This window comes from Taeniopygia guttata, chromosome 1, assembly GCF_048771995.1.
Source record: "Taeniopygia guttata chromosome 1, bTaeGut7.mat, whole genome shotgun sequence".
NCBI classification, from domain to species: domain Eukaryota; kingdom Metazoa; phylum Chordata; class Aves; order Passeriformes; family Estrildidae; genus Taeniopygia; species Taeniopygia guttata.
The window spans coordinates 51,082,241-51,108,964 of NC_133024.1; the positions used below are offsets into that span (position 1 = coordinate 51,082,241).

The following is a 26,724-nucleotide window of genomic DNA, read 5'->3' on the forward strand; positions in this document are numbered from 1 at the left end:
CAGCTAGATATCAGTCTTGATTTTACTGGCAGTTAAAGACAAGTAACTTCCTGAATATAGTCATCTCTGCAATTTGGGAAACCCTAAAGAGGACCTCCCTTGGTCATGGGTTTTTCATCCATCGCTGAGAATGTTAGCCTGAGAGAGTCTACTAACAAGGATAGTCAAGGACAGCACTGTGTTCCAGAGATATTCTTTCTCTTGCAGTAGCTATAAAGGGAGTGTAAGTATGTCAGCTCAAATAGAAACAACTATGTTTGGGCAGAAATGTTCCACGTGTTACATCTACAGTACCTTCATATAGTAAAGAAAGAGAGGGTCAGATGATGTTCTGGGATATGAAAGATTGATTTGAACTCCTACTTTTTTTGCCTGAGTGATTACAAGCTCTTACATGTCCCAGATGCTCTCTGGGTTGAAAGATATTAGGAATTAGGACTTTCTCAATATTTATTATTCAAATTCTTCCAAGTTTTGTACAATATTGAAATGGAGAAAAGCAAATGAAGAGAAGGGCTCTACAGTGCAGTGCCAACCTGCTGGAATAGACTCAGTGTGTACCTAAACTAGTAAATTAATCAGACTTGTGACCTTCTATCAGAAAAGCTGTGAATTCCTACAGAACAGTCCAAATCCATGTCAAATTCTCTTCTGTAACAAGGTAACCATATCCAAACTATGTATTAGGAAGGACGTAGTGTCATAAATGCCAAGATGTGTCAGGACATAATTTGGGAGTGCTGACTGATCAAGGACAAAACCAGACCATGATGCTTCCGATTTAATAGCTATGGGTAACTAGATTTGAGCATCTAGGAAGCTAGTCACATTTCCCGACACCAGTTTAATTTACTAATAATGACACAGTCTCATGTTACATTCTGTATTTCTGTAGGGAGATATAAAGTATGTTTTATTAAGTATATCTTATACAAACTAGAATATGGCACATTCCACAGTATTCACATTTTTTGTTTAATTTTTATCTAACTAATTTTAATTTAATTCACTTCTCTACTTGTTTCAGAGAAATTATCTACTAAGACCATTATATTATTGATTGGACTTTGAACTTCTGAACTTCAGAAAGAAACCAGCACAAAGCAGAAAGTAATACTGCACAGGGAAAGAGGCTTTCTCAGGAAAGAACTTGCTCTAGGAGTGTACCCAAACAAAACCAGCAAAACCTAAGTGGCAGAATGGGTGAGCACATTAAGGAAGGTCTTAGTCTGCCACATAGCATCATGCTTCTCAAAGAAAATGGGGGCAGTAATGTGACAGTGGTGCTTTAGAGAGTGGGAGCTCCCTGTAGAGCAGCCTTGGGGCATGGAAGCCTGTCGCAGTCACCTGCGAGCCCCTGGGATCTGCAGCTGAAGCTAGGTCTGAACAACTGCTAGACCAGTAGTGCCAGTGCTGTACTTGGTCACACTCCTTGCTGTGTTTGCAGCTCAAGTGCAGGTTAGAACCAGCTTGCACCATGAAACTATATGTTACCAACACTACCCCTACTTAAACCTTCCCTATAAGAGAGGTTTTTGGCACAGCAGCTTCTCCATTTCACACACTGCTAGTCTTAGTTGTTCACAGTAAAAAATGTTGTGCTGTCTATGCAGTTATGGAACACCAAACAGTTTCATTAAGCAGCAACAGGCAAGAACAAGTCATTGGTGTAGATGTGTAAAGATGTGTTAGCATCTCAAAGTTATGCCACTGAGAACCTGACAAAGACTCTCATGTGAAAACTCGTGCTGAAAATTATTAGATGAGATAATCACTGACTTGAGAATGAAAGAAAATGAGAAGATAAAACACACCAAGTCTGTTGTTTACTGAAGGAAGACAGAACATATGGCACAAGTGAAGAAATATCTGAAATATTTTTTTTTTCATGCACTGAATTAATTTGAAATTTAGAACAGTAAGTTACTCAGTAACAGTAAGATACTCTGCTTTTTTTTCCAGGTGAGTCATCTTCAACAACCAACTGAATCTTTCTAACTAGAGCAAATTTCTAAAGAGAGTCACTTCTGCATGCATTATGCTTGATTGCATAATTTTTTGTGTATTTTATCACGTGTTTATAGCAATGATTGTTTTTCCTGTTGTCGTCATAACATTGGATTGTAATAATGTAGCATGGACTCCCAGGGTGAATTAAATATATTATGAATATACAGACCAGTCACCTGAAATTGGATTAAGTTCAAGGATTTGAATTAGTGAGAACACACTGTGCAGACATGGGTCACAAGTTGCACAGAATTCTTACTCTCTAAAAAGCTGAAACACTAATTTCTGGATATATTTACTTGCACTCATAATATTATTCCTACCAATACCTATTTTTAAGTTGCAAAACTGTTTAGAAAATGCTTGAATTTAAAAAAAATATAGGGGAAAGAACAGCTGAAGGATATACAGTGAAAATCCTTGTAAGGCCTAACATTATTTGAATAAATAATTTGTGAGATGAAAAGTATAGGAGTGTATCAAATGTGCATCCAAATGTGCTAGTAGTGGAATAATAAGAACAACTTTTTGATATTGGAATAAAGGATAACATTAGTATTTTTAAAGTATTTCCATCTAATTGTTGTAAGGAAATATACCAGTGATAACTAGATATATCTTATTGGTGTAGGGATAACTTCACGTACTTTGCATTAATTCTGAATTGTTGTATAATGTCTCCTTGCAGCATCAGTAAAATTATAGCTTCAACTGCCTGACAGTTTTCGTCTTAACTTCCTTGCTTTTATCATTATTTTAATTTTAAATGGGCCGATCAGAAGAAAGTATGGTCTAAGCAGACGGTTGTAAGAAATGTGCTTACCACCGTAATGCAACTGAGAGTTCAAGACTGAGTATTTGCAGCTTGGTTCAATATAAAATATTCCCACATTAAAGTGCAAAAGAAATCAAAGGTAGAGAATATTTTATAAGCTGTAATTCACTCTTTAGAATTTGTACTTTAGAAATATTAAAAGCAGAAAAGCAAAAGCTAAGGACTATGTCAAAACTTGGAACTAAAAAAGATACTGAGATGAAATAGACACTGAAGCTTCAGATCACACATGTAAACTTTTCAATTAACTTTCTAGACAACCTGGGACAATTGATTCTGCTAAATCAAAAGGAGTAAGATTAATTAGATTAAAAATAACAGACTATTGTCAGCAAACTGACAATTCTTTTCTAAGTACTTTCTGCCAACAAACTGCAGTATTTTCTTGTGACATTTCTAGTGTTATTGTTATTCAGGGGTTCAATTAGCAAACAAAAAAGTCTGAATTTATGTGGATATTAGCATATTTTGAATTCAGATTAAGTAGACATTCACACTTGTAAAACTTCAGGGAGCTGAAGCAAAAAAACATAGAGAAAAGAATAAGAAACTATCATTATTATTTCAGAACTATATAAGTCCAAATATATTTAAAGAAGACTAAAGATGTCATAGTGAGTTCCTAATAGAACAGAAGATGCCTGTTTCCATTCTTATATCTTAAAAATTGCAAAGGATTCCAAAAGGAATAATGAACTTATAATAGATGGGTATTTGTGCATGCCATACAGTAAACACACATCTGTAGTTGACTTGTTACCTCAAAATTCCCTCTAAATTTTCCTCATTTGGTGGATATAGACATAAGTACTGCTCATATGTAGAAGACCTATTTTGCCCAGTATAATGCTTTCAGAGTTGTCATTGCATAGCATCCCTGAAGGGGTAATAATTAGCATTGACTCCATGATTCTCAGAAAGCTGATCAATCACTTTATTATACTATACTTATTAAGACACGCATCGCCCTTACAGACAGTCACAAACAGGCAGACCCAATTGGTCCTTGAATCCAAACACCATCACCATTGGCCAATTAATAAACCACCCTTTGGTAAACAAATCTCCATAACACATTCCACATGTTCACAACAGGTGCAGAAAGTGAAGATAAGAATTGTTTATCACTCTTTCCTCTGATCCTCTGAAAGCCTTTCCCAGGACAGTGCCTGGGAAAGTTGTGCATTGCTTTCTGTGGCCAGAGAGCTGCTGCCAGAGTGGCTCAGTGCTTCTCAGTATTTTTAACTAGGTTGGATTTTACAGATGGGACAGATGAGTGGGAATCATCATGATACAAAGGTGAGGATCAGGTTTTGAGTAGGAAAAATGTCTTTGAAAGAATACTGGCATTTCAAGATTCTTGTAATATGGCTGGGTTCTACCATGTGGTTTTGGATATATATGATACCAAAGGATATGAGTGATTATGAAAATTTCTTTTCCTTGCCAGCCCTTCTGCAGAAATTTAATTCTCTCTTCATCCTCCTCTCTATTCTCCTTTGCAATTTTTTTTTCAATGCCAGAAACAACCCCTGTTTATTTTTGTGAGTACCATGAAGTAGGGATTCAGGCTGCTTCTAGTTCTACTGCACAAAAGAAAAAGAAAGAGTGGATAAGAGGCTTTAGGGTTTTCTGCCCTGCTTTCCTCAGTGTTGAAGGTGACATGGTTAAGGAAAAATGGAGAATATACATAAACACAAAATCCTTTCCTTCTCCTTCAGCAGAGAGATGACCTGTGTGAATAGAATGTGAGGAAAGAAGAGGGTTCAGTCTAAGCAGACTCAATCTTCTCAGCCAAAGGTGAAGTAGGTAGATAATTGCATTAAAAAATGGGATACTTTGGTCCTGGTTTTAGACAGACATATTTATTTTTCATATATCATAACTCCCTTTTTGTCATCCCTCGTCTCTCCTTTATGTTCCCATTTATTTCCACAGCAAGTCAATGTTATTAGCTTATTTCTAAAAGTAGACTCTACCTAGAAAATAGCTGTTATAAAAGCTTCAGCTAACATGTTCCTTAACTCTTTTTGTTACCACTTGGTTGTTCCATTTGTGTTGCATGTAGGTGAAACCTTATAAAATAAGAGCCTTGTTACCCTTATAAAATTATGGCTCAGATCTGCTACTTCAGCTAAGTACAGCTGACCTGACAACTATCTATGAGAGCAGCCTGCAGACGTGAGAAAGCAATTTTTAACTGTGAGAATAATTCTGCATCCGTAAAAAAGGAATGTAAACACCTTGAAAGCAGAATTTTTTTGGTGAGCATGTACTCTAGCAACTACTAACCAATGAACTGGGTAGCAGCAAGTTACTAACCAATTAGAATTAAACATTATACTTTTATACAACCATATAAATATGAGCTGTGAAGAATAAAGATTGGCTATTGCTGCATGAAGAAAAAGGTGTCTTGTCTGTCTCTACTGTGACACCTCTGGTGACAAATTCCTTGAATAATATTCAGTTGTTAGCTTTAGAATATGGCTACTGCTTTTCCAGACTAAATTTTAATCAGTAGCATAGGCAGAAGGAAGTTCCTTGGATTCAGTATTGTTGCCTTCTGTGTGGAAAAAAAATAGTGTATTCAAGGACTTGCTCTTGAAAGAGTAAAATTATGCAATGGTTGTAGTTTGGGGTTGGAGCTCCATAAAATAATAGTTCAGGATAAAAGAATACCTGATGGATCATCTAATTCTGTTGAGTATTTGTACCCTGTAATATATTCTTCTTCAAGATACTCAAAGGATCTATGTATGTGCTCATCTTTGAAATTTTTCCATGTCACCCTTTGCAGTCCATTCTTCCCATTAATTACCTCATGACTAGATAATCCATCCCAAGTTCCTCATGCATGTTCTTTAATTTTCTAGTGATAATGTAAGATCCAAATTTTTAACACTCCAGAGTGCTTCTGTAACACCTTTCTTATTTTGAAAGCCGCATAGACTAGGATCTTTATTTCTTACTTTTTGTAAAAGTTTTACAAAAACTTGTTGGCAATTTTTATGAATACCATTAACATTTAATAAACACATTTTTAATGTCAAAGGTCAATCTCTTACCAGTTTTGTGCTATTTGATAATAATTTTTACCTATGTAGCATGAGTATAAGCTACTAACATAAATTGGAATCATTTTATAACCACTTAACACAGGGGTAATTGGCAGTAAATAGTACAAGGTAGTGGATATTTAGGTGATAGACGTGCAATTATATTAAAAGGATCAATAAAAGCTCTTCCAAATTACAACCATGGCATAAACAATATAGAACAAAATCGATAAACTTAAAAATACCCTTCATTGTCCTTTAAAGTGCTAAGTAAATAGAAAAAAATCCTTAATCATAATTTTAATACCAGAAAAGCCTGAACTGTGTTGCACAACTGGGATGATAGTGATTTCCAGAAGCATGTATACAATATTGCAACTCTTTTTAGCTCAAATGGAAAAATTGAAGCTGAAGTTCCCACAAGATTTCAACTTTTGCTCTTTATTTAAAAAAAAAAAAAAATAGTTCCCAGCCTAGGTGCTTGGATCTATAAGCCTAAGCTAAGTGATCACAAAATAGTGGTTATTTACCAAAATTTAAAATAAGATAGATAATTGCAGAAGGGAAAACCTGGGGGGGAAGGGGGTGGAGGTGGCAGAAAATCCACTCTTCCTATTAGTTTTCTAATTCTCCATTTAACCATATTCAGTAATTAGTAAATATATGTTAAGTAATTAGGTTGTTTGGTTTGGGTTTTTTTTTTTTTTGCTAAGATAATTGGAACCTAGAAAACTATGAATATGACACTGAACATAACACGAAATAATATATAAATTAATAGAAAAGTGATAAGCAGGTTGTAGTATTAATTGCTGTTCATTCAGTGAGAAACTTTGTTTAGAAATGTTGTTTAAACTACCAGAGCATATTCACTGAGTGCAGTGAAGTGCTGCAGAATCTCAAGCATCGCACTTAGAATTTAGCTCTAGCTTGTCACATGGTACACCCAAGCAGAGACTGTGGAAAATTTCAACATTTGTTTACAGCAGGTCAGACAGATGTTCTGATATCATCTGTGTCCTGTTGTTCACTGATGAAATTACTCTTTTATGCCATAATCAAGTGAATAAATGTACATAAAATGAAATTTCTGAGACATGAATATTTGAGATATGCCATGTGAGGACAAGATACTGGGATGCCAGTAGGACACAGCTGTAGAACTCATGGCATTACACATTTTTGCAGAATAAAATACCTAGAATTTTTGAAAAATCTGTTCTGAGAAAATGCCTTAGGATGTCATACCCATTTTTGAAAGAAAACTTGGGGTTTTCTTTTTAAGCAAAAGAAGACTCCCACCTGTCTTGTCATGTGTTGTTTTAAACGCAACTGGAAATTTAGCACCACACAGCCACTTTCTCAACTCCCCTTTCTTCCCCTTCTAAACCCAGTGAAATGGGGAGGAGAATCAAAGTAAAACTTGTGTGTTGAGGTAAGAACAGTTCCATAATTGAAAATAAATTAAAATTAAATAATAATGATAAATTGGTAAATAATAGTAATAATGATAAGGAAAAGGAAAAAAACCCCAAGTTATTCACAATGCAATTGCTCACCACCTGCTGACTGATGCCAGATCCCCCATCCCAAACCCTAATTTGCCATCCTTGTGGTAACTCCCATCTGTTCATACACTGGGCATGATGCTCTGTGGTGTGGAATATCCCTTTTGTCACTTCAGGTCACTTGTCCCAGCTGTGTTTTCTCCCATTTTCTTTTTCATTCCTCCTCACTGGCAGAGTATCAGGCAAGAAAAAAGTCCTTGACTTAGTAAAAACACTGTTCTGCAAAAACCAAAACATCTGTGTGTTGTCAACACCCTTCTCATTCTGAATCCAAAACACAGCACTGTAACAGTCATTGAGAAGAAATTAACTCTAGCTGAAACCAAGACAATGTATTAGAAAAATAAAAGAAAGAAACTCAGCAAAACAAACTGAACAAATATCCCCAACAAACACTGTTTTATGCCTGCAGAGGAAATCTGCATCTGTGTGATATCTGTTCAAGGTATGTCTGTGTTCAAGACTTAGCTGGGGAGGAGTTTAAGTGTTTATGGACTACAGAATGAGAAAGTTGAATGGTCATATAGGTTTGTGCAAACACTGAGAAAAAGGGATAAGGTATTTCAGGAAGGTGTGAACATCTGTGAAAGAACTAATAGAGAAGTTAAAGAACAACTGAGAGGGAGTGTTAAGATCGAAGAAGCACATTGTGTAACGTTAAATTATTGAAGCAAACAAATTGTTGGATACCAAGATGCTAAATGCAAATTACATGCTGCTTAACAGAAAGGGTGCGGCAAAGTTAAAAAAGGATGGTGAAGAAATTGTGGTCTTCAAAGCCAACTTGCAAGAGTTTAAGAGAAGAACCTATTATCAGACAAGTAGACAAAAGAAAAGAGAAAAAAAAAAACTTCATAAAAAATACACCAGTTTTAATTGGTTGGGAAAAAAATCAGAAATATATTCAAAAATATAAAATTAAATGAGACAGCTAAAAATGTGGAATACTGAAGATTGCCTAAAGCAGCAGGGTGCCCAGAGACAACTTTGACAACAAAGTTTCAAAATCATTGTGATCTTCAAATTATTTAAGTACAGTAACTTTGCAGCATTTGTTATTTCCAATTTCTGTGACAGCAGGCTAATCCTTTGCTGGTTTATCAGGAAATACTTTTTTTTCAGCAAGTTTGCAGAAAAATACATTTTTAGAATCTAAGTATTTCTTCAGCATACACAATTTCTGACAAAAGAAAAAATATACAATGCCATTTCCTATTTGTGGTATTTATAAGGTGTTTCAGAATACTTAGGACATTAGATCTCTGTATTTCATTCACCTAAGTGACAGAATTTGTTCCAAAATGATCTGATTAGAGAAAATGAAAGAAGTGGGGACTTGAGCTGCTCCTTTTTTTCATGCAAAACAACAAAAAAAGTGGATATTTTTTCTTGAAACATACTATTTTATATATATATATAAAATATATATACATACATACTATTTTATATATATATATATACGCTCTATATATTTGACCTTTTATCTCAGTATTTATTTATATTTAGCTAATGACAGATATAAATTATAGAACTCTGCATTTGAGTTAGTGTCATCTCATTGCAGAGAAATAGGCTGCTCTTAGACACCATTCCTGTAATCATAAAGTAGCTACCTGAAAGAGATCAGCTGCATTTAATTTATTTATGTAATTGCTAATTTTTTTTTTTTTCCCCCTAAGGGCCTGAGATGAAGAGTTTAGCTCTTTATTTGAAATAAATCCCACACAGCTTGTCTGGAATAGGACATCCCTACTAGATTCCTGATAAAATAGTAGGGAAAAATAAATGCGTCTTTCCTCCCCACATAAAGGACTAATACTAGTAAGACTTTTTTTTCACTTACTGTGTCTTGACAAGAGGTATTTGAAAGACACAGCTGCTCACTCTAAGCCAAAACATCTTTTTCTCATGAGGGAAAATGATGAGACCAGGTGAAAACAAAAACATGCCAAAACCGGCACTTCCTTTGGATTTTTCCTTTCTAGCTGGCACATCTATGACTTCTATTAATTGAATAATTATTTTATCAGCTCCCATGATATTACATGCATGGTTCATGTACTTGCCCTCTACTTTGGAAGGCTATATTTAGATTTCTAGTGAACCTGTCCTCATGATCTGTTAACAACTCCTCAGAATCTATTTCAGTCCCTTGAGTATATATTTTGCTCTTCTCTAACCAGTTAACACCATGTGTATCAGCTCAGAGTCAACTAGTACTATTTCCATCACCATTTAAAAACAACAGATTGGGTCAGGTTGGAAGGGACCATTGGAGGTCATCTGGCCAATCTCCCTGCTCCAGCAGGGTTGTCCTAGAGCACATGACATAGTACTGTGTTCATATGACTTTTAAATATCTCCAGTGAGAGACTCCACAACTTCTCTCGGAAATCTCTTTTGGTATCAGTTACTTGCACAGTGAAGAAGTTCTTTCTTATATTCAGGTGGAACTACTAGTACATTACTTTCTACCTCTTACCTATTGTCTTATTGCTTTGCACCACTGGGAAGAGCCTGGCTCCATCCTCTAGACACCCTCCTTTCAGATACTTTTGGACCTTAATGAGGTCTGCTCTTAGTCATCTCTGCTCAAGACTAAACTGGCCCAGCCCCCTCAGCATTTCCTTGTAAGAAAGATGCTCCAGTCCCCTAATCATCCCTGCTGACCTCTGCTGGACCTGCTCCAGGAACTCCATGTCTCTCTTGTCCTGACGAGCACAGGACTGGACACAGCACTCCAGACGTGGCCTCACCTGGGATGAGTAGAGGGGCAGGATCACCTCCCTTGGCCTGCTGGCAAATGCTCTTCTTAATACAGCCCGGGATACCATTGGCCTCCTTGAACCACAGGGCACTCTGCTGAATAATGGATGGCTTGTTGTCCACCAGGACCCTGGGGTCCTTCTCTGAAGACCTTTTTTCAATCAGGTCAGTCCCCAGCCTGTCTGGTGGGTTGTTTTTCTCCAGGTACAGGTTCCTGCCTTGTTGAATTTCAGACAGCTCTTCTCTGCCCATCTCTCCAGCCTGTCAAGATCCCTCTGAAGGGCCAGGCTTGTGTCACCAGGGAACTTGCTGAGGAGGCATCTGTCCCTTCATCCAAGCCATTGACATATAAGTCAAACAGTACTGGGCCCATAATTGAATCTTGGGGGACACCACTAGTGACAGGCCTCCAATTAACCTCCGTGTCACTGATAAAAACCCTTTGGGATCTGTTGTTGAACCAGTTCTCAATCCACCTCCCTGTCCACTCATCCAGTTCACACTTCCTGACTTTGCCTCTGAGGATATTGTAAGAGACAGAGATATAAGCCTTGCTGAAGTCAAGACAAACAATATCTACTACTCTCCTCACATCCTTTCAGGCAGTTCTTTCATCCTAAAAGGCAGTCAAGTTGGTCACAGCTGATACAGATAAGCTGGCAGTTCATATACCACTTCAAGGTACAGTCTTGCTTTCTGTGTCTTTGCTTTATATTTCCTCTATATTGCAGCTGAAAGACATGTCTTCAGTAAAATAAAGCATGTGTGAAAATTTGAAGTACAATGTAATAATTTTTTTAATGTTGTAGGGCAGCTTAAAATCAAGTAAATCCTCAAGAACCATGGATCTATGAATATTTTCCCTGACTCTTGAGGAGTGTGTGAGTTAGCTTGTATTTCCATAAATACCTTATGTGAGAAAGAGCAGCCAGTAAAGGCCTACATCTCTCTTGTACCTCTGAATGTAGATTATTACCTAATTTAAGCTCTGTTAGAATGTTTCAAAAAGTCTGAGGAGGTCAATAATTCCACCACAACTTTTCTCCAAAGAAAGCCTATTATTTTCCACATTGTCACTATAGGGGACTGGTTTATTGTCACTATAGGGGACTGCTTACTTGTTTGTTCTGTTTTTCTGGGCTGACAGACATACTTCTTCTGATGTAGAATCTTGACTATGCTAATATTTTAGTATTTCTATTTTTTTTTTTTCATCATGGAATCTTTCATTATTACCTGACATCTTTCTTTATGCTCCGTGGAACAAACTGCATTATGTAGTTGTGTTGGAACAGATTACAGCACCTGGCCCCAAGTTCTTGTCACACATTTTATACCAGAATATTTCCTACACACATGTGTGTGCTTTGGCTGATCCTTACTAACCCAGCCTATTGTATTTATAGTTTAGTGTACAATGTTGTTCCACTTCCTATCACATATCCTACCACATTTTTCTCCTCTACTAGAGGATCCTTTTTCCTGGTGACAAAGAGAATCTGATACATTAACCTACCAGTTTCTTCCAAAATTATTTGCAAAATTTTCAAACCGTCTTCCAGAAACAAAAAATATCCCATAGGTTTAAGGAGATTTCTTCCCCTTTGATAAATTAATTTGGGAGATAAAGATAATCCCTTTTGTTTTCTGAGTAGGATAATAAACTATAATTATTATGTAAGATAATGGACTATCTATATGTTCCATTTGCCTGAAGGTAAGAAAAATTTTTGTGCTAATATATGGTAGAAGAGACCTAAATAGATAGTCAAAACTCAGGTTTTTCTAGCTTCTTCTGCCATTTTTAGAATTATTTTGCATTTTTTCATGTTAACCACGGGGATAAAATCAGATGCGAGTAATACTTACAGTTTAACTTTGAATTCATCAAAGTGATAATTTTTTCTAGTGTGACAAACAATATTCTATATGTGGATCTCATTCTTCAAGCAAATTACCATCCATGGTTTTTGATGCTGTAGGATTCTATTTGATTCATAAATATGGTCTACATAATAGGAAGTTTTCAGGCTATTCTATCGTTTGGCTTTGTTATGAATTTTTGTTTAGTGCTGTTTCATATTCATTATTCTACATATTATTTGCTACCTCATTTATTTCAAAAAGTGCTCTCATACTGAACTAAACTGTTGCAATTCATAGATGTCTTCTTTTTATGTATATGCTTGTCAGTTGGTCTATGATTCAGTACAGTAGAACAAACAATTAATGAACCTTTATCAATTTGATGTTGTTATGATACCCTTTTAAACTTTTATATGGCTGCACTCATACTCTTGGTGGAGCTTTTGTTTTATTTATCAGATTTTGATAAGTATATGCACTGCTTTTATTATCTGCATTTTAAATACATATAAAGCATTGTCAGCAAAGGAAAAGATATCTAATAAATCTTACTGTTTTTCAAAGAGCAGAAAGGTGTCATACACAATGCCATAAATATAAACCCATTAGTTTCCACAACAAAAAATGCATTTTTACATTTTTATCGGTTCTGGGTTATGGCTATCACTTCTAAAAGCTAAGGAGCAAAAGTTGTTTGGAAAAAGAAAGCTTAGACTTGCAAAATATGCATCTGAAAGTGCAGTAATTACTAAATATGCAAAAAGAAATTATGGGGTTTACTGTCTATCTATCCACTGAAATTCCTGGTATCAAAAGAAAATACTGAAACTGCATCAGGAAAACTAGATAGCTAAATATTTTAGGTACCAAACATTAATTGTATGTATAAAATACTACCCAATATTGTTAATGTGCAATAAGGAGCATGGATATTTCTTCTTCATTCTTACAAGTTTTCTTCCTTTGTTCTGTGCTGGAAGAATCTACTTTCTTCCAATTTGGAAAGGAGCTTCCTAGCTAGGGTATAAGTAGTCAATGAATCATAAAGCCACTCTATTTTTTTTATATTTGAAAATATGTCCTGGCTATAAGTTATTCAGTACTGTGAGGGAAGGGAACTCAGATCTTTCTACAGAAATTGTTCAATTTTTGTTTTATTGAGTAATGAAGCTCTTACAGAGCCACAATAAACATGACTGGATAGCCAAAGTATTTAGCTGCACAGCTACAATTTGGTAAACCTGGCATTTACTGCATTGAGTGTTCTTGGTGTTTTGCATTCAAAGCATTTATGGAAGCATGCAGCCTATCTGAGAAATTAGAATCCATTTCTTTCTCACTTTCATTGTAACCCAGTGAATGTTTAATGTGAAAATGCAATAGCTTCAAGAGAAGCTATGACATCCCATAACAGCCACCACCAGAGCAAAGTGCTTTCTCTATCCCCCTTTTCTTAGCAGCCACCTGGTAAATAAAGGAACTAACTTCAAATCTCCTGAGGCAATGAAAGCAGACCTGTGTTAATGACGGGTCAATTACATGTTTCTTTGCATAGCATTAAGCAGGTGTGCTAGACAACCCCATGATATGGAATAATTGAATTGGTCTTAGAATTAGACACTCCATATTTTAAAAAACAGGAAGTTTCAGAAAAATAATCACCCTTATTCAATTTGGTCTTAAGTTTTCCACTGAAATCTGAATAATTTTTGCGGGGGTTTTTTTTATGAAAATAAACAAATTAATGATAAATTTTATGTGGATTTAAAAGCTGTTTACATGAGGTTATGTAGACTCTCCTTGGGACCAGTTTTGAATTTCATAAACTTCCTGAAAACAATAAAAATTGATACAAATTATTGAAATGACAGTGCACTGAAGTGTGAGCAAAAAAGAACTTACATAAATATTCATTTTATTCTTCATGAATTACTCAAAAAAGAAATTAATAGGTTAAAGGGGAGCTTTATGTGCTGACTTTTAAAAATGCTGAACTCTTTTATGACAGAAACATTTGGGAAAAGTTTCAGGGAAGTGGCCACAGCACCAAGCCTGAGTTCAAGATGTGTTTGGACATTGCTCTCAGACACATAAAGTGACTCTAGGGGATGGTCCTGTGCAGGTCCAGGGGTAGGACTTCGACGGTCCTTGTGGATCCCTTCAAAGTCAGGATATTCTGTGATTCTATGATTTTAAGATGGAAATGTGAGTGTCCCTGTTATTTTTGCTCATGTGCCAGCTAGTTGCAATCTTCGGGGTAAATGCAATTCTTTATACTCACCCCGCATTTAGACGATTGCTAAATATTCTTTTCTTTTCCCTTCCCAAGACATGAAAGGGTTTTTTTTGCAACCAAAGTAGCAGTAGATTAGGAATTGAGAGTGAACATGATATAGTGCATAATCATCAGCTTAAAAAGCAGAAGGAAAGCAAAATATTCTGGAGAAATATCATAAAGAATCTATTAACTGACTTAGAAATATGAAGACTGTTCTGATAGACCTAAATTGTAGCAGCTCTTCTTCTGGATGTAACTACATTGCCTATTTTCTTCTTTAAAGTTTTTTTTTTTGTTGTTGTTGTTTTTTATAGGATTGAAGTAGAACAAAAATTTAATCCAAAGAAAACAAACAAACAAAAAAGCTGGTTGCCAGAGAGTAAGCTGGAATAGTTCTATTTTCTTGGTTTTTTATACACATTTAATTCTTCTTTCTTCTAAATTGTATGGATAATGCTCTCTGTTGCTCTGATCTATGAAGTTATTTGCCATGATTAAAAACTATTATACATGTTTATTTAGTTAATTTGGTAGCAGCTTCTGTCCACCAAAAGCTTTTCTGCAGCAAAGAATCAAGCTAAAAAAATAAATTTTCTTGTGCAAGGAAATTGTCTGGAGTTCTTAGAACATTGAAGAATATTTTATTAATGCCCAGATGTTTCCAAAAATGAAGAAGGTGGAAGAATATCTACTAGTCATGGATCTTCAGGGAGTGATTTATTACCACTTATAAATACAAAAGAAACACAAAAAGCCCAGGTGTTGACATTATAAGGTATATTCTTATGTTCGTAACAGAAGAAAAATTATTTGCTGAATAAAATAATATTCATTAAGGTTGGGTACAGTATATTTTTTTAAAAAATAAGCTTGCTGTTGCTTATAAACAATAGAATTAATATAAAAATAAATAGAATTTTTTTCTTAAGTTGCTCAAATTATTTGCTGTGTTAATACAACACAAAGGATTTATCTTGATAACATTAATCTTGTCAGTCTAATTTTCTGTGCTTATGTTTAATCGGAAAAATATAAGACAAGGTAGTGGGCCATTACTTAATATTTCAGATTCACCCACCATTGAATTCAATAGAATTTGATATTATTCATGCAGTCTGCTAAGGAGAAAAAAAAACAACAAAGCAAGTATGGCAATTTAAAAATTAAATGCTGTATTTATTATAAAATCTAATGTAAACCTGCCCTCTTTCAGGTTAAAACCAGTGCCCTTTGTACTGTCACTATCTGCTTGTATAAAAATTTCTCCCCCTCCTTTTTATAAGACCCCTTAAATTTCTGCAAGGTAGGTCTCCCTGAAGGATTTGCTTCTTCATGATGTACAACTGCAACCTTCTCAGCCTGTTCTTGTAGGAGAACTACAGCCTTCTAACTATCTTCCTGGCCCTTCTCTGAACCCACTCTAAGGTTCAAGTCTTTCTTATGTTGAGGACCCCAGAGGCAGATGCAGCACTCCAAGTAGGGTCTCATGAAGGGGAGAATCATCTCCCTCAACCTCTGGCCACAGTGCTTTTGATGCAGCCCAGGATGAGGTTGGCCTTCTGAACTCACACAGAGTTCTCATATCTGTCTTTTTATCCCCAAGAATCCCCAAAGTGCTTCTCAGGGCTGCACTAAATGACTTCTTCTCCCCCTTTGCCCTCAGGTATGGGATTTCCCTAATACAGATGCAGTACTGTGATGCCCTGTTTTAATTTTCTCTTGTACTACAGTGCTGCTACAAAAGGAACTTTCAATTGTATCTTCTAAATTGCCCTGTGAGGAATATGTGAATATCTAGTCTTCCCACATCTGCAGTATATTAGATTCAACAGATTGCAAAGAGGAAAAAAAAGGAAACTATGATACAGGGTTGTATGTCTCTTATTACCTGTAGTTTTTTACAGTGGAAAAGTTGCTATGAAAGATAGTCATATTAAGTTATCTTTCCTTCTTATACATTACTTTATCTGTGGTTCCTAGTTTCAATGTTTTAAGAATCTACTACAGTTCATTTGGCATGGTAGGCTGTAGTTTCACCTATAGGGAAGTAAAGGAAGTAAAATCTAAAGGAAGGAAATAAAGTATAAAGTGTTACAGTAAGTTCTTTCCCCATTTTTGGGTAATCTAAGGTGTGTTCTAGGTGAGTCTGCATCAGTTCATTGACCTGAATGTCAGTTTCTCTTCTTGAGCCATACGTATTCATCTGAATCACAGAGTCATTGAGGCTGGAAGAGACATGAAATCATCTTGTCCACACCACCCTGCTGAAACAGAGCCACTTACAGACAGCCAGGATCTTATCTAAACAGCTTTTTAATACCTGCAGAGAAGGACCCTCCACAACCTCTGGGCAACCTGTACCAGTGTTCACTTTTCCTCAGAATAAGTGTTTTCAGATATTCAGGTGGAACATCCTGTGTTTCAGCCCATTATTATCTATTCTGTCACTGAGCACTAAACACTGAGCACTTCACTCTGAGAAGTGCCTGTTCTCCACCTTCTTTACACACTCCCTTCATACACATGGATGAGATAACCTCTGAGCCTCATCTTCTCTAGGTTGAACAGTTCCAACTCTCCCAACATTTCCTAATATATAGGTGCTTCATCCCCTTCATCATCTTTGAGGTCAGACTCTCATGAGAGTCTGATAAACATAAGGGAATATTTTCAGATGTACAAAATGAGTCTGATGATTCAAACACATTTTCTAGAACAGTCTACCACCAAAGAGGGTTTGTATTGCACATATAAATAACTTCAAAGATGGTAGTTCTTCTGCATCTAAACACTTCTGTTTTCTTTTTCTTGGTCTCTCTGTCCACCCTACAGCTTTTACCCTTTTTATACATCATTGTGTAAAAGTTGCCATTTCAGATTTATCTTTATATTTGCTTCATTGAATTATCTTTCAATTTTTCTTTCAATAAATAAATGCTATTATATTGTCTTCTTAAGCTTTCTGAATAATTTTCTCTTTGTGCTCAATTCTGGCTTTGTATTTTTAAAAAATTTAGGTCCAAAAACATTATGATGTTGATGCATCAGCATCCTAATTATACCTTTCAAGCTTTTACTGAATTTCCCTGAAAGGCCATATTTTCTATGTCTAAGTTCTTTCATATACATGTATAGGATTGAGAGTGTGAAATAACAGTCATTACATCACTTATGGCAGAAGTGAGGAGCACTGAGCTGTTACAACATCTACTTACTCACTGTCTTTGAACTTTAGTTGTATAAGAGCAGAATTGATGTATTTGGTCTGGAATGGAGTTAATTTTCTTTGTAGCAGTGGATACGTTGCTGTGCCTTGGATTTACAACTAAAACTGGGTTGATAACACAGCAGTACTTTGGCTGTTGTTAAGCAGTGCTTTCACAACACTGATGTTTTCTTCCTGCGGCAAGAAGCCTGAGGGTGCACAGCTGCTGGGAGGAGCTGGGGCAGATGACAAATTGGCCAAAAGGATAATCTATATCATAGGGTATCAGGCTAAGGTGTAAAAGCTCTGTAGGAAGAAAAAGAAGCAAAAACATTCATGATTATGAATATCTGTATTTCCAAGGAACTGTTGCATGTGATTTTAGGGCTAAATTGGGTAAACATCCACCTACTAATGGGAAGTTGTCTGTAAATTCCTTACTTTGCCTTTCTTGTTATTTGGTCTTTTTTTTTACTTATTAAGTTCTTTGTTTTGATTGACCACTTTTTGTCTTCTGCTCTTCCAATTCTGCACCCATACCACTGAGTGAGCAAGCACCAGTGCTTAGGTCCTGGCAAGAATGAGCCTACCACAGGTGAAATTGCTAAGTTCCCTCGCGTATATCTTCAATGCTTGTCTAGTGGCCTCACACATTTCAAAAATATCTCAAAAAATACCTTCTGAAGATATGTATGAAGAAAACTATGGGATGAAGACAGCTATGCCAAAATCAGATTAAGAAAAAGGAGACCTTAAGTTGTGGCATATTCAGTGCCCTCAAGCAAACCAAAATGGAAATTTTTAAAACTAAAATGAAAAAAAAATTAAGTTCCAGATATATTATTAAATAATTTAAATTAAATTAATAAATTAATCGTGCATTAATTATTAATTAATTTAATAAATTACATTAAATTTAACTGCCACCCTAAGCACTCAGTAACGAAAGTATTACTCATAAGAACTTTAGCAAAGGCCTCATTTCTAATTCCAAAATTGCTTTAAAATAACCAAGTGCAAAATGGAAATTTGACGAGATTTCTAGAAATAGAATTTCATATAGTAGTATCTTATTGACCCAGTTACAATGATACAACAACAAAAATGCACCTAAATGGCATCCAACCCAGAAAAATACCCAAACCAAAAGCCAAAAAGCAACTTCCAAAAATACTATTTCAGATATAGAATAGAAAACCAAACAAAAATTAAACACATATTCGTATGCAAACCTTCATATGTTATATCATTTTTATATATTCCAGCAGCAAACATTTCAAGATCTTTTGGCTGTATTGCAAAAAAGCAATAGAATTCTCTCATGAGTCTTGTTACTGCTATTGTTCGCTGCCTTAGGAATACTTAAGCATAAGACTTTATGCTTTGATGTTATTTAATTTATTTTTGGGTTTTTTTTTTGCAAACAGAGCAGAGTTTAGAAACTCAAAAAAATGTTAACTTGAGATAGTTTTTAATTATCAAGGATTTTAGTTTTATTGAAGGCATTTCTTTATCTTTCTTTTTCAGATTTGTTATTCTTTAAAGAGATAATATAAATATTAAATGTTTGCATCTCATGAGCTAGGTCTCAACAAATAGAGTTTAGAATTGTGATAATAACCAGTGGAGGTGTTATACTTTGCCTTTGTCTCAGCCTTGATAAAAAGTGCCATGGATTTTTTTAATCCTAAAATTTGTAACACTCAATTTAGATATTATTGGTTTCTCAGAAGCCATGAGAAACCAGAATGGCAGGGGTGTATATTTAAGTTGGACATGAAACTACAGCCTACCATGCCAAATTAACTATAGCAGATTCTTAACACATTGAAGCTAGGGACCACAGATAAAAAAATTTTACTCACTAGCGCTATACATTGTGTCGAAAAGTAATTCTTTATTACAAGTTTTAAAATAGTTTCTGCCCTACTAAGGAGCCTTCTTCAGCATGTTTCACTGATAAATGCCCTTAGGATTGAGCTGTGTATTAAGTGATATCCTACCAAAAATAGCGTGCAATCTTCTATGTGGCATGGGATTTAGCTGGCCTATATTTAGGTATCTGTATGTGACCTGGATACCAACGCAACTGCTTTTGTCACTGAAGAGCTGGTCAATATACTCACTGGAGTCTGGAGAAATGCTCAGTGTAGCCTAAAGCAGCCATCCCCCTGTGATATCTAGACTCTATAGATCTAGACTTCAACAACTGTATTGACTAGACCTCTGCTAGACACAGTAGGTGCTTATAGATTTAGATTACATAAGGACTCTTCTGTTGTAAAACGTCTGAAGTTTGGGCAACCTAAATACCTCCTCACTTATGATTGTTAGTAATTATTTTCTCTCCTTCTTGACTTAAAAACAACAAAATGTGCTAGCTCTACTGCTGTGGCACAGACATCTAACACTGGAACATGAACCAAACATTTTGCATATGTTTATACTTAGTAAGTTAAATTTAGGAATAATTGCTAGTTTCTGTGTCTCTGTACGCATTCTGCTACCTAAAGAGTTCTGCAAGAAAGCTTTATACCTATTTACTGAGTATCTAAGATTAAACTAGGATTCTTGACACAGATCTAGCAGGAATTTTTCCCTCATCAGCCTGCTCCATTCCTTTCACTTTATATATATCAGTGGTAGCTTACCTAGGCATGCTATATTTTGTACTTTTTGTAGTTTTGCTCCTACCCTTCCCTTCTTCCTCTCTAATTTGGTCTACATTTGCATCATCCTTTCTGTATTCCACTTCTTTATAGTACTTTCCTCTTTTCCTGAATATGTTTTCTTAATTTCTTCCATTTTTAACTTATTCTAGTAAAACAATTAGTTTTTCTGTTTATTCACTATATTGATGGAGTAAACTTGGGTGCTATGGTTAAATATTAAGTAATATATATTCTTCTTTCAGGAGGTAGTTTCCAGAAAGGAAAGTATACAGGATTAAAAAAAAAAAAAAAAGTGCTAATCTGGATGTCATTAATTATCCCCACATGCATAACCCTTAAAGTCTGCATATTAACAGTGAAAAATTAAGAGCTCAAAAAATGTGATTGAATTTTTAATGTTCAGTTTACAGCATCTTTAAATTGAAAGACAAGACTCTAGACTCACTTTCCAACAGAACTTTCAGAATATTTCAGAAAAAGCATTAAAGGATCTGCTTATCGTGTATTCATGTTAAGTAATTGTCCAAATCAGGTAAGCAATTCATAGAATTGAGGTAAAATATGTATCTTCATGCTAATGAAAACCAATTAACTCTAACAGACTATCAAACAATTAAATGATATAATGAGTGACTAGGGTCAAGCTCCTCTACCATGAGTACATGTAATATTCTGTGTTTTCAGCAACTCAGCTGCTCAGCCTATCCTGTCATGCAAATTCACCCGGCTGATTAACTGGATTCAATGCACCCAGCTATGGAGGATCAAGCGCACCAAAAGAAACTCCAGTCAAGAGCTGTGGAGTTTAGCGGAATACCATGTCCAAACAAACTTTTCCAGAAGTCACATTTTGTATTTGCACATAAACTCTATTTTACTCTTTTTCTACCTGGGAATTTTTTGAGGGTCTTTCTCTGTCACGGATGAGGAAAAAATGTTTCATCATGGTCTTCTCATGTTTATTCTGTTGATTAAAACCTCAACAGCAAAAGTAATGCTATGTTTGAAAAGTCACAATTTTCATTTTAAGCAAAATGGGTTAAAAGAAAAAAAAAAGAATATTCAATGGTCTTGAAAATATGATACTAAAAAGATATTCTTTATGTATGATGTCAACATTTTTCAATTTCTATATCATGTATCAAAAAGTATGAAGACAAAATATTTTTATATAAAGTGCAAGTATTTCAGGTATAACTCACCAAGAGCCAAACTTGATGACAACTTTTGAGCACAAAAGTTGTAACCAAATTATGAATACCTGGAATTTTCTTTCAGTGTGGAACATTAAATCTGAATAATTTTCTTTCAGTGTGGAACATTAAATTGGAATAATTTGTTTCTGTGATTAGCACTTGTGGTAGGAAGATGGATGTAGAAGAAATACAACAGACCCCGCAAAGGTAAGAGATACTGCCATGATGAGGCCTTGCTCTTCACAGATGGAATTGGCGTTGCAAGAATGCCATTGGAAAGGACAGCTCTCTGGCTATATCTGCATTCACCATTTGAGTCAGAACCTGAGGATAGACCAGGATGTTTCAGGATCAAGGATGTGCTCCTGCACATTCACCTGTTTATACCAGCTGTTGCCATATAACCTCACGGATACCAAGGTTGACAATAAAACTTTGACCATACAGTTTGTGTGGACAGAATGTTGACAGTATCAAAGAAAAAATATGAAATTTAGCTTTCTCACTGATATGAACACAGAACAGCAATTATGAAGAACAATGGGGCCAAGCACTGGAGAAGAGGCCAGAGCTCTGTCTCCTACAGATGTTGTCGCAGAAGCCAGAAATGTAGATGTTGATGAAGGGCTGGTAATGTCAAAGATGGGGACAGAGCTCTGGCTGTGTCAGATGGTTGCTATGGAACACTGGCTCTTTTAGAAAAGAGGCTGGAGCTCTGGCTGTATCAGAAATGAGGATGGCACTCTGACTACACCAGTGTTTGCCTCTGATACTTAAACATATCCAGGAATGGACACCTGGGTTTTTCAAACCTGGGCACACAGATCTGATTATTTTAATATTTGCCACAGAGTAGGATGAATCCATATAGCAGGATGAATCCATATAGCAGGATGAAATTTCTGTTATTAAGCAGGATGATATATCTGTTATTTACCATGTATGCTAGATTAAAATACAGGTTTTATTTTTTAATACTTTATTAGATAGAGATTGATCTCTGACCTTCCTAGTAGAGAATGACATCCACTTCTGTCTGGTATTAATGCTGATATGTGTTTTCTTATGACAGAAACATACAAGAACCCTTGCTAGGAGCCACTCTTCTATTACTCTGTATCTCTGATATAAGACACAAACAAGATTAAAGTATATGCTTTCTTTTGTGTGTGGTTGAAATGGTGTGCTGATCACATCAAAAATAATGAATCTATATAAATATAAGCACTTATCCTATTTACTTGTCTAAGTCATATACATGCACTGTTTTCAAATTTTTTTCTGAAAAGTCTCTCTCAACATATATATGTAATCAAAGTCTGTGTAGTCCAAAAAACCAGAGGAGTGTCATTGAAATTATCCAAGGTTCTGATCTGGTCAAGGTGACAAAGTAGTTCTAGGCATTTTTCATGTAAAATAAAAGCTATGCCATTCATAAATTTATGAAAGCTTATGCTACAGAAAAGACAGAATAGAATTGTTGTAAGTCTATGGCAGTTTGTAAATAAGTGAAGGAGGACAGCAAAATAATTTATTTTGAAAAATCTAAACATCTTTTTATATGGAAGGTGAGTGGTTCTTTCCACATCAAAAATGGAGTATGTGAGTCTTGTTATTTTTTGTTGTAGTTCCTGTCCTAGAATATGATAAAACAACTATAAATATTCAAGCTATACCCAACTGGTTTTTCCAAAAGTTACAGAGCTTGCTTTTAAAAGTAGCAAATGTTCATGGTCATAGCTAAGATTTACAGGAAAAGATGCAGTGTCCTCATCAGTTGAACCTAATCAATAATTTTTCCTGAGAATCTGTGTGACAGATAATTATGAGCCCCATCTGTGTAAGATCTTGTTCTGCTCAATACTTGTATCAGTCAGCGCTGGACTGGCCAGAGCCCAGAGGCAGACGTTACTGGAAAGAAAATAGTCTGTCTAGATGAAACAGGAGAAAAGACAATTTTCCCTGATGGAGGGAAGAAAGATCAAATTAAAAATTTTGTGTTATTTAGCACTATTTGTTTTTCTTTTTAATTGTTGTTAAAAAAAATTATATCATGTGTGTAATTAACTGAAGCTTGAGAAGTTGTGGTCAGATCCGTGTCAGATGACATTGTATTGCATTACATATACTGAAACAGACAACATTTTAAATTATAAAGAAAGCTGAATCTACTCTACACGACGTGCCCTTTTAAAAGGCTTGTTTTGTACTTTATTAATTAATTCTCTGAGGTTGTTTATATTTAGCCATCAGCTCCATCTGGGCCAGCAGCAAGATACCTCATGAAGGCACAGATAATGAGCTGTTACACTTTGATACAAATGCCTTGTGTTTTGTTATCAAAGTCTGTTTCTAAGTCTGTTCAAACTTTCAGATGCAGATAAAATGTGATACGGAAGAGTAAATATGGAAACAAATGAAATTTTTCCTTCCTTTGGTAATAAAGCAATGGTGTAGGAGGGCAACAAGGAATACTCCAATTCATTGATACCTGAAAGTCTCTGCAGAATTTCTTCCTCAGCAGTTCTTCATTCCTTAATGGATAGACTTAACATTGTGCAGCACATGACTTAATGACTTATAAAAGGACTTTGCTAGTTGCAGCCTTTCCCATCTGTTCTTAGTCCTGAGATCTGCACTGTGTTCTTCTGTGTGCTTTGGAAAATATGCACAGGGTCTTTTCAAAATTCTGGAAAAAGAAAAAAAAATTAAAATCTTTTGTGTGACCCTTAAAAACCTGACTGGAGTTTGTCTTTAATGTGATTTCTCAGCTAAGCAGCGTGACTGGGGATAGTTTTCCATAATACATAGACCAAGTTCTTTACCACAATTATCTAAACTATGATTGCATAATATGTTCACCTGTATATTCTATTAAGAACAAATTTAATTGTTTGCAATGACAATTCCCATTTATTAAGCAGCTTGTGTTTTGTTTACATATATGCAATGAAAATTTGGAAGGGAATAGAAACAGACCAGTTGGAGAGGAAGATATGGTTTTAATACTTGTTGATAGATGTTTATTTTGTAAGCATTTGAAACTTAATAGTGCACACACACATATACAAAAGTATGTCTTGTCTGTTGAACAGATAGTTCAGCTGGCAAGAGTGGAGACAAGTTGTTGGATAAAATTCTTTTACCAATTAAAATGAATTATTTGCTGCTGTGACCTCTCTAAATACAACTGGGTCGAAGGAAGGCAAAAGTAATTCCTAGCAGGAGATAATCAGCACAGATATTAATTTAATAGAATAAGACAGATTGATTTGTTCACTAGATATATGCAGGTTAGGCCTCTGAGCTCACATTGTCGTTTACAAGCATCTCTGTCCTTCTGTGCCTGTAAAGAATTATGTTTTGAAGGTTATTTTGTATCCAAGGTGATTTCTTTTTCTCCCGCCTCTCTCCCTGTGCCAGTACATGAGTATATGTACACACATAAAAATATTTATCTATTAAAAACAGTTTTTCAAATATCATTTTACTATTGGAAGAAGTAAACACATTGCTCTCACATTGTACATTTCAGTATAGTCTGAATATCACAAAAGAAGAGAAAATTCTGATGGAAATTTTACTATATTCCTTCATGATGGGGGTGTGGGATGGGAGGGGGATGTTGCTACACTAAGAAAAAAAAGGATTTAATTTTATAAAAAATTATATTAAAAATGCCTTTCTAAGCAGTTTATTAGAAATTAAACATTGTCTGAATATTTTAAGAATGTGTCGCGTCTATCTTCTGACCTGTCAGCTTTCACCCCAGCTTTATAAGCTGAACATGATGCCATACTGTATGGAATATCCCTTTGGCCACTTGGGGGGGGGTCAGCTGTCCTGACTGCATCGCTGCCACTCCAGCCTTCTCACTGGCAGGGCATGACAGTTTAAGAAGACCTTGACTTAATAGAAACACTTCTTAACAACAACTAAAACATTAGTTTGTTATCAACACACTTCTCTTACAAAATCCAAAACTCACTGTACCAGTAAATAGGAAGAAAATTAGCTCTACCCAAATAGCATTAACTATTTTTGTCAATACCTCTGAAAATTCCTGGCTTCTACCTTAAAGGAACTTTAAAGATTGGGTCATGATGAGGAGGTAATGACATTGTATGGGACAGATACTTGAAATACAATTGTGGAGCTTTGTTTGAGACATTATGTTACACAAAATTTTAATAGTACTATTTTATTCCTTTATGCCTTTGCATTCTGTTAATTATAAAAGCAAGTTCAATTCATACAGTAATTATTCTGGCATTAAGGTTTAGAAGGAAAAAGGAAAGCTTTAGAAGTTGTTTTCCAAATAGCCAAGGAGAAATATAACACCTTTACCTCAATGAGAAATTAAACATTATTCAATCTTAGTAGGAATGTGAAAAATGTTCATATTCATTTCAACTTTTTAGAGCCCTTCAATATTTTTTGAGAGAAAATATAATTTCATTTCTGTTTCAAAATTTTAGTTCACAGAATCATGGAATTGTAGAATGGTTTGAGTTGGAAGGGACCATAAAGATCACCTAGTTCCAAACTATCTGCCCAGAGAAGGGTCATCTCCTAGTAGAACAGGTTGCTCAAAGCTCCAACCATCCTGGCCATGAACACATCCAGGGATGAGACATGAACAATTTCTCTGGGCAACCTGTTCCATTGTCTCACCACTGTCATTGTGAAAAATTTCATAGTGCTTTAAATGAAAATTAAAAAAGATTACCTTTTTTTTTTTTTTTTAATTTAGGATAAATATTTTGAAGTAGTTTTGACCTCGAAACAAGTTAGAAAAAGTAATGGAGAAATTTTTTTATAACTTTTGCCTCTTTAATAAGTTGAAGTGTCTTTTGGCGCAAAGTGCACGGTTGCCAGATGAAGGGAAAGGTAAAGGGACTGCCCCTTTTTTTGGTTGCATTTTGTAAAATCATTACAGCTATGGAGTCTAAGTATGTGGCCGGCGCAACCTTTATTCAGCCTCTCTTCTATGAAGGCAACTGAAACATTGCCTTCACATTAAATTCATGAATGGCTCGTTTGAAGAGTAAGGACTTTGCAGTGTAATTAAGTCAGTCTCATTCTAAAGTGTTTATGCTTTGTTCACAGAGCGAGAAAGTGTTTATGTATTTATTTTTGAAGTCATTACTAATAGAAAGCAAAGTCAATGAAACTTTGAAAAATAAGCTAATTCTGTGAGTTTTATCTTTACAAAGAAAAAAGAATTGTATTTCTTTTCTGAACTGTTTCTTTCACTGTGCATTTGCCA

The 26,724-nt window shown here is 35.3% G+C and overlaps 1 long non-coding RNA gene across 1 annotated transcript in view; it reads left to right on the forward strand.

Moving 5' to 3' along the window:
• LOC140683948 (uncharacterized) overlaps nt 1–24,167 on the forward strand; it is a 74,117-nt gene extending 49,950 nt beyond the window's left edge. Inside the window, exon 3 of the long non-coding RNA XR_012055635.1 lies at nt 20,944–24,167. This is a non-coding gene — a long non-coding RNA (uncharacterized lncRNA). The remainder of the gene's footprint in view (nt 1–20,943) is intronic.
• Nucleotides 24,168–26,724: the final 2,557 nt, after the last annotated feature.